This window comes from Manis javanica, chromosome 5 (genome assembly GCF_040802235.1).
Source record: "Manis javanica isolate MJ-LG chromosome 5, MJ_LKY, whole genome shotgun sequence".
Taxonomy (NCBI): domain Eukaryota; kingdom Metazoa; phylum Chordata; class Mammalia; order Pholidota; family Manidae; genus Manis; species Manis javanica.
This window is the reverse complement of record NC_133160.1, coordinates 101,577,181-101,592,688: the sequence shown is the minus strand read 5'-3', so window position 1 is coordinate 101,592,688 and position 15,508 is coordinate 101,577,181. Positions and strand designations below refer to the sequence as shown.

Sequence of the window (15,508 nt, the reverse complement as noted above, 5' to 3'; positions counted from 1 at the left end):
ACTTGATATAACATTCAACTGCTGCCAAACTTCTATCAAATACTGTTGACAGAACTAGAGTACTTGAAGAGCATGAGGTCTATCTATTCCTCGATAAAATCTAGATTTATCCCCAAATAAGCCCCAAACCATCAAATAGCAGCATTATGACCAGAAGGTCTTAGTATCCAACAAGTTGTTTCTCATAACATTTAGCGTACGGAAAATTACAACTATAGCAAGCAGTCTTATAAGCATACTATTGCACCTACTGTCAGATGGGCATATAGAATGTGCTCTCACTGCCATCCTTCAGTCTCCTCTGCATCCTTCTGTGACCTAAGACATTTCCCTCAGAAGAAAATGCCAGGAAAAGCTTCTGTAAGGAGCTGGTATGTTTCCCCCCACCCCCACCCCACTCCTTATCTTCACTGAATTATGTGACTGATGGGTCCCTCTTTATTATGGCCTCCACGATGCAATTTTAATTAGCATAGGTCTGTCCATGTCCATTCGAATGTGCTCCCCTATGGTAACTCGACTCTAGGTTGTATTCCCCATTTGTAATATTTATGCTTGCCCCAAATGTTTCATGGATGCTTAATAAAAATAAATGCAGAAGTAGGTTTTGGTTGTAAGTGTATTTTAATACCATCTTGAAGCAAAAGAACACCCAGAGTCTGGAGCAAAGATGACCAATAGACATTTGTTATTATGAAAGTTTTTCTTTTTTATGTAAATGGATGAGCTTTTATATTTCTATTTTTAGGGAAGAAAATAAAAGGCAACATTACAGGGTTTTGAAAAAACTATTTGCTAGATTTACAATGTAATTTTTTTGTCTTGTATATTTCTGTATGGCTTTAACTTCTTAAGAATTACTTTTAATATGCATTTTAATAAGCTGGAGGGTTTTGAGGTTAGTCATTAAGCCAACCATTCACAGAAAAATTGCAAAAAGGAACTGAATAAATCTTTAATAAACCTTCCCAAGTTGTGGACCAACTTTGTGTCCTGGGGACACGTAAAAGACATAGAATATATCGTTAACCCCCTTAAAAGTACTAACAAATTACTCTCTCACCTTGTAGTCACTTCCACACTCAGTAAGTTTTTATCCATCCAGTATCAACTCTACATTCGGAGAAAGGCATGAGTTTTACCAAACCAACCGGCTCCTAATACACACTTAACTACCAGACACAAAATCAGTTGCCGCACGACATCATTTTCTGAAAAACCAGTCTAAATTTTCAGTTTGTATTTCATACTCACTTTCAAATGAAACTGGGAGGGAGTAATTAAGCCCGAGTCATCTCGACTAAAAATCTGCTTTCTACCAAATGAACACGCAATTCCCACTGATCTTTCAAGCCACACACCCCAAAGGTTTTTAACCATTTACTCACACCGGTCAGTTTAACAAAGGACTTAGGTCTCAGAGGCAGTGTGCTCAGAGGCAGGGCACTAACATCATTTATATGCTGGGTCAGCCAGACCTAAGCATACCTAAGGAAGCAGCTCCTAAATTAACAGTGACATCAAGCATTCCTACTGTGTTTTCTAAGTCGCGAAGAGCTTTTCCAAAATCTCCCTGCCTCGCATTCAGGCTGCCTCTTGCCTGCGTTTCCCAGTCTTTGTCCAACAGTCCGGAACTCTCACTCCTGCGCGCTCGAGACTGGGTCTGTAAGAACGCAGGATTCAGCACTCGGCCGGCAGGCGCTGCAAAGCCAACCCGGAGCGACCATCCCCGACCGACGCCCACAGCTCGGCGGGCAGCCACCTCCCACGCCCGCGCGCTCCCCGCGGCCCGGCACTCACACTCGCAGCGGGCCGCCTCGGGGGGCACCGGCACCGGGTCACAGTCAAGCGTGGCGGCCGGCGAGCCGAGGTTGCCAGGGCGGGCAGGAGGCGAGCGCAGGCAGCGCCGACGCCGGCTTCGCTCCGCACGCCTTGGGTTACGTGCTGGTAAAGCGCAGGGCGGGGGCCAGCCCTTTGCGCCCGGCGGCCTCCGGGTCGATGTCCAGGGGCGGGAGGAAGGCATGGCGCCGCCTGCCCGGTCGAGATAAGCGCCCGGCGCCCGGGCCGAGTGCGCCTACGGCTTGCGCGGTGACTGAGCGGGACACAGGATCGGACCGCCACCCTCCCGCGGGCCCGGCTCGCGGAGATCACTATCCAGGAGCACGCGGGGAGAACAAGAGGTCCCGCTTCCAGGGCGTATACGAAAGGGACAGTGGCCATTAGTCCAGGTAATCACAGGTCCCTACCCGGGCTGATTCGTACCTCCTCATGCCTGAATGGATTGATTAGTCACTGACGGTGTCCCGTACCCCTAAGCACCAGGGAACACTGACGCCCAAAGTTTTCACCGTCACACACGTTGCCCACCCCAGGAGCAAGTAGGCGAACTCTATTGGATAAACTTCTGTGAAATTAGGTGCTTGCACCGCAGATTCCTGAACCTAAGAGGGGTGGGGGGCTAATTAAAATATTAATGTGGACAGTTTAAATGTATTCTTCACATTCCTATAATAAATACTTCCTTGCAGTACACTGATCGCTATGGAAAGGGTGACAGTGATTGTGCAGATTCAGGAAATGGGTTATCAAGTTTTATTGAGCAGAGCTATCCCAAATCCAAGGGCTGCACCTAACCTCAAAATCAGTACTGACACCTAGATATTTGCTGGTTTGCATTTACAAACAAAAATCTTATTATCAGTTAAATTGTTCAAAGCAACACTAGGATATATTATTAATTCTTCACCAAACACAAGAAGCCTAGATAAGAAATTGATTATACATAAATTTTTTAGAATATTAAAAATATCATACTGTATGCTTTTAAAGAACTTAAAAGTATATTTCCATGATGTGCCCAAATATTTGGTGGATTTGGCTTTTTTGATTAATTTTGAGTCAGTTTGAAGACCCTTAAAGATCCATACACAAATATATTTGTCATTTTAAGCCATGGTTGGGAAAAATTCTTCAGAGCTGGCTCTTAATAACTGTTTGCAAAATTGAAAAACACCCTCTAAAGAATAAAACTTATTGATATCAGCAAAAATGAAAAAATTTCCTAGCAAATTCCAAAAGCAATTCCAAGAGCGGACTTAAAAAAATGGAGAAAATACATGAAATTGACAAAAAGAAAAGCATATTTAAAAAAAACAGGATAGTAAGTTGAATATAGCATATAGCATTCTGCAATTACGTAAATGAAAACAAACCAAAAACTAAGCATAGAAAACAGCTGGCAATACAAGAAAAATGCTAGTTTCTTGGTGTTAATAGTATGGGATTTTTTTTCTTTCTAGTTTAGTACAATTTTCTAAATTTAAGGAAGGTACACAATTTTTATATTAGAAAAAAATGAATTGTATCTGAAAATAAATTGATAAATGTCAATTCTTTTTTAGTCCGTAAAATGTGCATATGAAGACACATGACAATACTTAGAGTCATGTTCTCACCCAAAATAAGGCAAAAACCACTAAAAACAACTTTCTGCCTTGTTTTTAGTCTAATCTTTAAACTACTTTAGTTTGTGATTTTTTTCATATTGATATATTGGTTTATTTGCTAACTAAAGTTATATTAGTTTCTAACACCAGCCTACTACTTTATCAAGCTGGTCATTACCATCAAATTGACAAATTCAATTAAAGCCAGCATTTAATTAAAGATTTAATGAGATAATATGTGTAAAGCACTGAACAGAGTCATTATCACTGGTTAGCACTCCATAGATGGTAGCTATCATTATTTCGCAAACTGCTATATCACACAGCTACTAGTAAGAGAAGGAAACTGGATTATTGTCTAACCCCATACACAAAAGTAAACTCCAAATGGGTCAAATACCTGAATGCAAGTCATGAAAACATAAAACTCTTAGAAAAAACATAGACAAAAAATCTCTTGGACATAAACATGAGCAACTTCTTCATGAACATATCTCCCCAGGCAAGGCAAACAAAAGCAAAAATGAACAAGTGGGACTATATCAAACTAAAAAGCTTCTGTACAGCAAAAGATACCATCAGTAAAACAAAAAGACATCCTACAGTATGGAAGAATATATTCATAAATGACATATCCAGTAAGGGATTGACATCCAAATTATATAAAGAGCTCACGCACCTCAACAAACAAAAACCAAATAATCCAATTAAAAAATGGGCAGAGCAGCTGAACAGATACTTCTCCAAAGAAGAAATCCAGATGGCCAACAAGCACATGAAAAGATGCCCCACATTGCTAATCATCAGAGAAATGCAAATTAAAACCACAATGAGATATCACCTCACACCAGTTAGGATGGCCAACATCCAAAAGACAAACCACAACAAATGTAGGCGAGGATATAGAGAAAGGGGAACCCTCCTACACTGCTGGTGGGAATGTAAATTAGTTCGACCATTATGGAAAGCAGTATGGAGGTTCCTCAAAAAACTCAAAATAGAAATACCATTTGACCCAGGATTTCCAGTCCTAGGAATTTACCCTAAGAATGCAGCAGCCCAGTTTGAAGAAGACATATGCACCCCTATGTTTATCGCAGCACTATTTACAATAGCCAAGAAATGGAAGCAATCTAAGTGTCCATCAGTAGATGAATGGATAAAGAAGATGTGGTACATATACACAATGGAATATTATTCAGCCATTAGAAGAAAACAAATCCTACCATTTGCAACAACATGGATGGAGCTAGAGGGTATTATGCTCAATGAAATAAGCCAGGCAGAGAAAGATAAATATCGAATGATTTCACTCATCTGTGGAGTATAAGAACAAAGAAAAAACTGAAGGAACAAAACAGCAGCAGACTGACAGGACCCAAGAATGGACTAACAGTTACCAAAGGGAAAGGGACTGGGGAGGATGGGTGGGAAGGAAGGGATAAGGGGGGAAAAGGGGCATTGCGATTAGCACACATAATGTAGTGGTGGGGGGTGAGGAAGAAACACGGGAAAGGCAGTATACACAAAAAAGATAAGTAATGATTCTATAGCATGTTACTATGCTGATGGACAGTGACTGTAATGGGGTATGTGGTGGGGACTTGATAAAAGGCGGAGTCTAGTAACCATAATGTTGTTCAAGTAATTGTACATTAATGATACCAAAAGAACTGCTATATCACAGTTTCCCATCATTCAGTATCTTTCTACAACTTTATATTTAATGCCTGCATGCTATTCAATGTCCATTATGTACCATAATTAATTTAGCCAATCTTCCTATTATTCACAAAACATCCTTCTAAATGTCATTGCACACATCCAGGTAAACTGCAGGAGGGGAATTGCTAGGGCAAAAAATAATGCTCATTCAAAAATTTTTTAATACATATAGCCAAATTTTGTAGAAGAGTTTTGTGCCAAATTCAGAGCCTCCCAACTATTTAAAAAGTTGCTTGTTCACTTAAACTCTTGCAAACACTGGATAGAGTAATGATTTTAATCTTATTAAATTTGATAGGTGACAAAAAATAGCATAATGGTGTTATGATTTATATTTCTTTGACTTAGAGTAAGCCTCTTTATTCTAATGATCACTTGTGGTTTATTTGTAAATTTTCTATGTAAGGGCTTTTCCCATTACTTTCTATTCATTTCCTAGATAACAGAACAAATAAACAGAAAGAACCTGACTTTCTGATCATTGATCTGTTGGACTATCTTCAAACTGACTGAAGTCACTCTTATCATGTTTTGTGTGGTTTGCACTCAAACCACAGAGTTATCAAAGTTATGATTTTTTTACATTCCTAACTGAAAGCTTTGGGGCCATCTGGAGTCCACATCCTTGAAACACACATTGGGGATTATAAATGGGGGCAGGGCTGAGGTGTCACCGTGTGCTTTTGTGGGCAGTGCACCTGGGACATAAATAGGGCATATGCCCTCTGGTGAAGGGAGCAGACAGACTCATTAATTAAAACACTTGAACCTTGCTTTTGAAAACTGCTAAAATACCGGGAGCTTTTGCAGGTGGAAGGTAATATTCTTTCCCAATAATCACACCAGTGAGGGGCTTGCTTGTGTGGCTTTCACAGGGTATCAGTGCTTGGTGGCATATCAACAACAGACATGGGCTAAGGATACAAATTCATTAAATGTTGATAAGGATACGGCTTACACAGAATGGCAACCAAAGCAAAATCTAAAACAGTCTGCTTATTAAAGGAACAAAATTCCTGAGCCTGCAACTCCATGAATCAGGCACTCTACTTTCAAAGCTACCATATGGATCCACAAGAAGTTCCCGCATCCTTCTCATAGGAATTTAATATCCTCCTGCCCTCCAGCACTTACCCTGAGCTCCCAGTCTGTTTGCCTGGCTGGCCACTAAGTGCAAGGATCTGGTAAGATCCAGTACATTCTTTTTTTAAAAAATTACTTAATTTATTTATTATTTTTTTATATTTTTATTAAGGTTTGATTGATATACACTCTTATGAAGGTTTCAGATGAAAAAACAATGTGGTTACTACATTTACCCATATTATCAAGTCCCCATCCATACCCCAAAGTACTCACTGTCCAACAGTGCAGCAAGATGCCGCAGATTCACTATGTGCCTTCTCTGTGCTAACCTGTTCTCCCTGTGATCCCCCACACCATGTGTACTAAATATAATACCCCTCAATCCCCTTCTCCCTCCCCACCCACCCTCCCACACCTCTCCCCTTTGGTAACCACTAGTTCATTCTTGGAGTCTGTGAGTCTGCTGCCATTTTGTTCCTTCAGATTTGCTTCATTCTTATACTCCACAAATGAGGGAAATCATTTGGCACTTGTCTTTCTTCGCCTGGCTTATTTCACTGAGCATAATGTCCTCCAGCTCCATCCATGTTGTTACAAATGGTAGAATTTGTTTCTTTCTTATGACTGAATAGTATTCCATTGTGTTTATGTACCACATCTTCTTTATCCATTCATCTACTGATGGACACTTAGGTTGCTTCCATATCTTGGCTATTGTAAAAAGTGCTGCAATAAACATAGGGGTGCATATGTCTTTTTGAATCTGAGAAGTTGTATTCTTTGGGCAAATTCCAAGGAGTGGGATTCCTGGGTCAAATGGTATTTCTATTTTTAGTTTTTTGGGAACCCCATATTGCTTTACGCAACGGTTGAATTAGCTTACATTCCCACCAGCAGTGTAGGAGGGTTCCTCTTTCTGTGCATCCTCATCAGCATTTGTTGTTCTCAGTTTTTTCAATGCTTACCATCCTTACTGGTGTGAGGTGATATCTCATTGTGGTTTTAATTTGCATTTCCCTGATGATTAGTGATGTGGAGCATCTTTTTCATGTGTCTGTTGGCCATCTGAATTTCTTCTTTAGAGAACTGTCTCTTCATATCCTCTGCCCATTTGTTAATCGGGTTATTTGCTTTTTGGGTGTTGAGGCATGTAAGTCTTTATATATTTTGAATGTTAACCCTTTGTCAGATATGTCATTTATAAAATATATTCTCCCATACTGTAGGATGCCTTTTCATTCTGTTGATGGTGTCCTTTGCTGTACAGAAACTTTTTGTTTGATGTGCCCCATGAGTCCATTTTTGCTTTTGTTTCCCTTTCTTGAGGAGATGCATTCAGGAAGAAGTTGCTCATGCTTATATTCAGGAAATGTTTGCCTATGTTATCTTCTAAAAGTTTTATGTTTTCATGACTTACATTCAAGTCTTTAATCCATTTTGACTTTATTTTTGTGTATGGGGTTAAGCAATAATCCAGTTTCAATCTCTTGCATGTAGCTGTCCAGTTTTGCCAACACCAGCTGTTGAAGAGGCTGTCATTTCCCCATTGTATGACGATGGCTCCTTTATCACAGATTAATTGACCGTATATGGTTGGGTTTATATCAGGGCTCTCTAGTCTGTTCCCTTGGTCTGTGGGTCTGTTCTTGTGCTAGTACCAGATTGTCTTGATTACTGTGGCTTTGTAGTGGAACTTGAAGTTGGGAAGCATAAATCCCCCTGCTTTATTCTTCCTTCTCAGGATTGCTTTGGCTATTCGAGGTCTTTTGTGGTTCCATATGAATTTTAGGATGATTTTGTCTAGTTCATTGAAGAATGCTGTTGGTATTCTGATAGGAATTGCATTGAACCTATAGATTGCTTTAGGCAGAATGGCCATTTTGACAATATTAATTCTTCCTGTCCATGACCATGGGATGTGTTTCCATTTATTGGTATCTTCTTTAATTTCTCTCATTAGTGTCTTGTAGCTTTCAGAGTATAGGTCTTTCACTTCCTTGGTTAGGTTTATTCCTAGGTATTTTATTCTTTTTGATGCAATTGTGAATGGAACTGTTTTCCTGATTTCTCTCTCTGCTAGTTTGTTGTTAGTGTATAGGAATGCCACAATTTCTGTGTATTAATTTTGTATCCTGCAACTTTGCTGAATTCAGATATTAAATCTAGCAGTTTTGGAGTTGATTCTTCAGGGTTTTTTATGTACAGTATCAGGTCATCTGCAAACAGGGACAGTTTAACTTCTTCCTTCCCAATCTGGATGCCTTGTATTTCTTTGTGTCGTCTGACTACCATGGCTAGGACCTCCAATACTATGTTGAATAGAAGTGGGCATCCTTGTCTTGTTCCCAATTTTAAAGGAAAAGCTTTCAGCTTTTCGCTGTTAAGCATAATGTTGGCTGTGTGTTTGTCATACATGGCCTTTATCATGTTGAGGAACTTGCCCTCTATACCCATTTCGTTGACAGTTTTTATCAGACCCAGTATATTCTTTGCTGCTTATTCCATGTGGCAAATTTTCCCCATCAAGTCCTTGCTTTAGGAAAGCCTTATTTTGGGCCTGTGGGGCATTTGGGTTTTATAATATATAGAACATCTGTACTGGATCCAGTTGTGTTTGTTTTCACAACCACTCCAAATTAAAGCAAATTAAACAGTGCAAGAGGCTGTATGCACTATGTTCCCCCACAGCTTTTCTCACAATTACAGGAGGAACCTTTTATGAACCTGGTGAGAGAAAGGTCAGTCTGGTGAGTAAGGGAAGGAATGGAAACACAGTATTGATGATGCTTCCCAATAATTTTGTTATAGAAGGAAAGTAAAAGAAAGAACACATAAAGGCTATCTCAGGATTCAGAGAAAGTACTTCTTCTTTGGTTTAAATTTGACAAGCCAGAATACGTATGGATGCCTGGAGAACAAGTCATAAAGAAGGAAAAGTGGTTGACTGGTATAATCAGACCCTTAGGAAGCAGAATGGAAATGGAGTCCAGAGGAATTAGTATTAGAAAAGGAAAGGAAACTCTTTTTTATAATTGTGGCAGAAAGGAAAGGAATCAGGATGAATCCTCACGTAGATAAACGTCTCATTTAGGGAAAAGAGGGAAAATTGAAAGAAATGTCTGACCCATAATTATACTTTCTCTCAGAAGTTGGAGGATCTGCTAAGAGTATAGGTGTGAAAGCGAAGATCCAGGCTTTGAGAAAATGATGAATACTGGACTAGACCAGCATATGTTTCCTATAGCTGCTGTAACAAATCACCACAAATTGAGTACCTTAAAACACCAGAAATTTATTACCTTACATTTCTGAAGGTCATAAGTCCAACATGGGCCTCACTGGGCTAAAATCAAACATATCAGCAGGTCTGTGTTCCTTTCTGGAACCTTCTCCAGGTCCTAGAGGCTGCCTGCATTCCTCATCACCCATTCCTCTAGCATCTAAGCAAACAATAGAGCATCTCTCTCACCCTGCTTCTACCATCACATTTCTTTCTCTGACTCTCATCTTCCACCTCCCTCTTCTACTTTTAAAATCCCTGTAGTTACATTAGGCCCACTGGATAATATTTGTATTTTAAAGTCATCAGATTAGCAACTTTAATTTCATTGGCAACCTTAATTCTCCTTTGCCAGGTAACCTAATATATTCACATTCCGGGTATTATGACATAGACATCTTTAGAAGACTGTTATTCTACCTCCTATAAGGCCCAAGGAAACAAAGATGCTAGTGTAGGGACCCACACAGACCCATGGAGTTGGTATGAAAATTACTGTTTTAAACTGAAGACATATGAGATACAGCCAATGCAGAAAGAAGCCTTTTTGGTGCTTCTCTTATCTGCCTAAAAGCAGAGCCTTCAGAGAGTAAAGGAGTCATAAATTCCCTCTCAAGGGAGCTCACTGCCAGGAAGACCCACCACTTGGACCTGGATAAGAAATTGAATAAACAAACATCATTCCAAACCTTCATACTTTCCTAAAAAGGGAAAGTATGTTTTATTTTCTGAAAAGCCCATTTGTCTTTTCTAAAAGTCCTCTATTTTCTCATAGAAACCCTTTCTCCCCCTACCCCTGTCACCACTCTTTCCCTTATTAAATTGGTATATAAACCCCACAAACCTTGCTTTTCTCCTTTAATCTGTCTTTCAGCCCCTAGCCACCCCACTGGATGTAAATCGTTAGGGGAAATGTTTTTCCTCCCAACACTAGTAAAGCACCTAGAGAGAGATTGCACAGCAATGCCAAATATCCCTAAGATGAGATTCTATAAATGCAGCACCATGAAAGCCACAAATGGGCCTGACAGCCCCACTCACAAAGAGGTAACGACAGAGAAGATAGAAGGTTCAATAAATTCTAGGTTGAGGTTCTGCTGGGTGGGTGAGGTAATAGAAAAATGTATCAAGGAGTTGAGTGGGTGAAATGATTCATCACAGAAAAGTGAAGCCAAAAAAAGACAAGTAGAAAGGAAGCCTATGAAGGGGACACTTGGAGTTTGAAGAGATGAAACAGGAGGATGAAATCCTGAACAGGAAACTGGCACTTTATATTAGCACTCCAGGTTTTGACAGGGTCCCGTGGTGGGAACAGGACAGCAGGACCACGGAAGTGGAAGGGAGGTTTTGGTCTTCTATTGCTGAGTGAAAGATTACTAGCAATTTAACATCTTAAAATGACATTCGTTTATTATCTCACAGTTCTAGAGGTCAGGAATCTAAGCAGGCAAGGCTAGGCTCTGCTTCAGGTATCATGGGGTCAGATCAAAGTATAGGGACAAATCATTGTGTCAGACAGCCTGGCTCTTATTTGAAGCTCTTATCTAAAGAATCTGCTTCCAAGGACAGGTTGTTGGCAGAATTCAGTTCCTTGAAGCTTCAGGACTAAGGTCCCCCTGTTTCCTTGCTAGTCAGGAAGCAAATCAGCTCCCCCAGGCTGCCCACATTTCTTCTCATATGACTATCTCACCTTCAAACTTTGAATCTATCAAATATCTTCGCAAACTTCGAATCTCTTGGACTTCTCTTTCTGCCTTTTAAAGAGCTCATTTGAGTAAATTAGGCACACCTTTGTAATTATCTCAGTATCTTGGGGTCAACTGACTTGGGACTTTAATTACAACTGCAACATTCCTCAGAGCAGTACCTAGACTAGTGTTTGGTTAAATAACCAGTGAATGAACTGGAATCTTGGGGGCTGGGGGAGAAAGAGATTTTTGGAATTCTGCCTACCATGGAGGTGAAGTTGAGAAGATCAAAGAGCACAAAAGGTAGGGTGAGGGATTGGTGATCTAAATACACACAGACTTTGCCAAATTAGAGATATATTTATTAGAGAGAAGAGAAAAGCCAAAAACCAGTTGTCAAAGTCTTTTATAGATATGACAGGAGAACAAAAAGAGGCATAATACAGATAATACAGAGAGAGATGTTGTGTGTGTGTAGTGGTTGTGGGGGAGTGAAAGTGTACATCAGTACATCAGGAGGTGGTGGAGGTGTTAAGAGCCCAGATGTGGAGGAGCCAGCCCACATTGGCTCATATAATTTGCTATATATAGCAGACAAAAGACCAAACAAAAAAGAATTTATTTGGTTATAAAGTTCACAGAGGTTGTCAAGCCCTAAAAAATAAGCACAGCAAGGAGAAAAATATATATAATTAGGTACTGATAATTAACCTGCAGAGTCAGGAAGTGGGGTAGAGAATGTACCATTTGTCCCTGCAAAATAGACTGAAAGGTTAAATGTTGGGTGTTTGACAAACTTGTTTTCATATATCCATAAAGTCTTTTGTTTAAGTAAACTTTTCACTTTAAGTATAACACACATACAGAAAATCTAAGTAAACAGCTTGATATATATCCACAAAGTGAACATACTTATATATCTGTTACCTAGATCAAATATCAAATATATACATATGTGTGTGTGTGTGTGTGTTGGTTATTTGTCGATTATATCTCAATAAAAACAAAAACAGACAAAACTCATGTATAGTGATAGGAGTCAGTAGAGTAGTTCTTTTTGGAAAGGACAATAAGTAGTGTAGCATATAAGGGTGACTTCTAGGATATTGATAATAGACAAGCAAACAAACATATGTATGTGTGTATATATATATATATATATATATATATATATATATATATATATATATATATATATATATTTGATCTAGGTGGAGATACATTGGCATGTTCACTTTATAAATATACACCCAGCTGTTTACTTAGATTTTCTGTACTGTTCCTGTATGTGTGTTATACTCAATGTTAAAGTTTACTTAAACAAGACTATGAATTTGTGTTATAAGGAAAAGAAAGATGGCCAAAGCTAGATGAAAACAAGCTAATTAAGTAGGTTACATCATTGTAGAACATGTATGCAGTATTTGTTCATGCAACCTAGCCCCCAAAAGGATCTGAAAGGTGTATTCTGGAGGCCTTAAAATGCCAAGCCTAGACTTACCTCAAGAGTGGGAAACTAAACTATTTAAAGTTTAGTGCAGAAGGATGACATTATCAAAGTAGTGTTTAAGAAAGATCAATCTGTTCATATATAGAATGGATGGGAGGATAGAGGAAGGCAGAGATCAGTCTGGAAATGAAAAAAAAGAAAGACTGTACTAAAGAAATGATGGAGAAATTTTTGAAGAAAGAGGCATGAAAGAACACTGCAAAGGAAGAATTTACACTACCTAGTAACTGATAAAACATGGAAGGTATGAGACCAGAAAGCTAGAGGTGGCTTTAAGATCTCAAACCTTAGAGACTGAAAACCTTGGTGTCTCTAATGGAAATTATGAGCTTTGAAACTGTGTCTTCCACCTTACTATATTTCCTAAATATTGTCTCACTCAGGGCATTGAATACAACAGATACTTGATAAATATTTATTGACTGAATAATAAAAGAGAGTTTACCTTATGTTGTTCAGGGGCCTATCCAACCTTCCCTGAATCTGCAATGTTGTAAAAGTAGAGACGGTTTCATGAAAGAACCGTCTGTTCTGAGGTTTTCATATGATACATTACTGACTACTATAAATATTTTACTGCCTGTAGAGATAAGAGTTTATTTATGGGAGGAATTGAAGTTAAAGTGTAGTGATCATTAAATAACACGTGATTCATTGTACAATGTCTTAGAATTTTCCCCCATCTGTCTGTCATGCTTAATATCATAACAGACAGTGTCCACAAAGACAAAGCTTACAGCCTCAACCAGAACCCATATTAGGCCAAGAAACATATGTTAATTATTCTGTGCGTGTCAAAGCCATAGCCAATCTAGATGTATTCAAGTTTCATCTTACCTCTACAAGTGTTTGCTATTTGATCCTTGGGTGCTTCAATTTCTGACCTCACGTTAGGGGAGATAATACCCATGTCACAGGGTTGAATAAAGATAAGAAATAAAATAATGTGCATTTGGGAAATATAAGGTAACCTCAATTTTTACCCATGCCAATAATAACTGCTAAAATTCATTGAGAACTTGTACTTGACAGGCAGTGTTCTAAGTGTCTTTAGGTTTTGAGGGATTTTTTTAAAGCCTCATTTAATCTTCACAACAATACCCTTAGGTGGCTGCTATTAAAATCTCTATCTTACAGATGACAAACTAAAGCACAGTGAGATTAAGCAATCTGTCCAAGGTCATACAGCTAGTAAGCAATCTATGCTCACATATTTGCTCTTTGTTATTAGTGCTGATATAAGAAGTAATGACATCTACATCACGTAATACAAACTGCTAAAAAAAAATTAAGAGAGAGAACGTTGAATTAATTTGCTTACCATTAAAATCTTCCTCAGTCACAATAGATCAAAATAGAAAAAGGAAAACAAGGAAGTCTAAGCAGTTGCAAATCCAAGGTAAATATTTCCATGAAAAAAAGACAAATAGTAAGAATTACTAAAGCTTGCAGGCTGAGGGCCTTGGGTCTAGAAACAGGTAATGGTGGTAAGAAGTCTGGCTGGACAGAAGGAACTCAAAACTACACAGAGCAGGAAATGAGCCAGGCTCACTGCTTGAACCCCAGGGCAGGGATGGGGCTGCCCACTCATACAAGGGTGCAAGTGGTGAGAGGCAGTGCTGCTCAGCTCTGCCAGAGATTTATTGCTGGTTGTGTGGAAGGGGTATTGAGGCACAGACAGAGCACATGCGTGGGGAAGTTCCCCAGACCATCTTGCCTCCCTGGCACCTCTAAGAGGCCTCTGTGCCTGACTAAACCGGGCAGTGATCACTGAGAGCCACTGGAGTACACCTCAGACTGTGAAGTGCCTTGGGAAGGGTACAAGCGTTCAGTCTTTCACTATTGCGTATAATGTTAGTTGTGGGTTTCTTATATATGCCTTTATCATGTTGAGGATGGTTCCTTCTATTCCTAGTTTATTGAGTGTTTCTTGTCATGGAAGGGTGTTGAATTTTGTCAAATACTTTTTCTTCATGAATTGAGATGATCATGTAGTTGTTTTCCTTCATTCTGTTAATGTGTATTTCATTGATTGGTTTTCATATGCTGAAACTTCCTTATATTCCAGGGTTAAATCCCACCTGGTCATGGCATATAAACCTTTTGCTATATTGCTGACTTTAGTTTGCTAGTATCATGTTGAGAATTTTTGCAACTATATTTACAAGGCATAGTGGTCTGTAGTTTTCTTTTTTGTCATATCTTCATATGGCTTTGGTATCAAGGAATGCTTGACCTCATAGAATGAGTTAGAAAGTATTCCCTCCTCTTCAGTTTTTTGAAAGAGTTTGAGAAGGATTGGTGTTAGTTCTTTAAATATTTGGAGGAATGTACTGAAGCCATTTAGCCCATTGCTTTTCTTTGTTCTGAGGTTTTTGATTATTGATTCAATCTTCTTGGTCATTATAGGTCTATTCAGATTTCCTATTTCTTCATGAGCTATTTTGACAGGTTGTATGCTTCTAGGAATTTGTCCATCTTACCTAGGTTATCCAATTTGTTGATGGATAATTATTCATAGTTTTCTTTTATAATACTTCTTATTTCTATATAATCAGTAGTACTGTCCCCACTTTCATTTCTGATTTTAGCAACTTGAGTCTTCTTTTTACTTAATCAATCAGCTAAAGGTTTGTCAATTTTCCTGATCTTTTCAAAGAAACAACTTTCGGTTTCATGGTATTATTTTTATACTCATAAATATACCTACTTATAAAATATGTTATAGGACTTAGTCCATAACTTTATAATTGCTTACTTAAGTACTTTCCTC

At 38.9% G+C, this 15,508-nt stretch overlaps 1 protein-coding gene across 13 annotated transcripts in view; it reads right to left on the bottom strand.

Annotated features, from left to right (window-relative positions):
• Positions 1-15,508, bottom strand: part of ABCG2 (ATP binding cassette subfamily G member 2 (JR blood group)) — a 205,436-nt gene that overhangs the window by 107,912 nt on the left and 82,016 nt on the right. The window contains exon 1 of one of the 13 annotated variants that reach the window (XM_017649385.3): positions 1,801-2,364. The exons of the other annotated variants lie outside the window; for them this stretch is intronic. The gene's annotated coding sequence lies outside the window, so the exon portion shown is untranslated. Of the gene's footprint in view, positions 1-1,800; positions 2,365-15,508 lie in introns of those variants that run through there. 13 annotated transcript variants of the gene reach the window in all.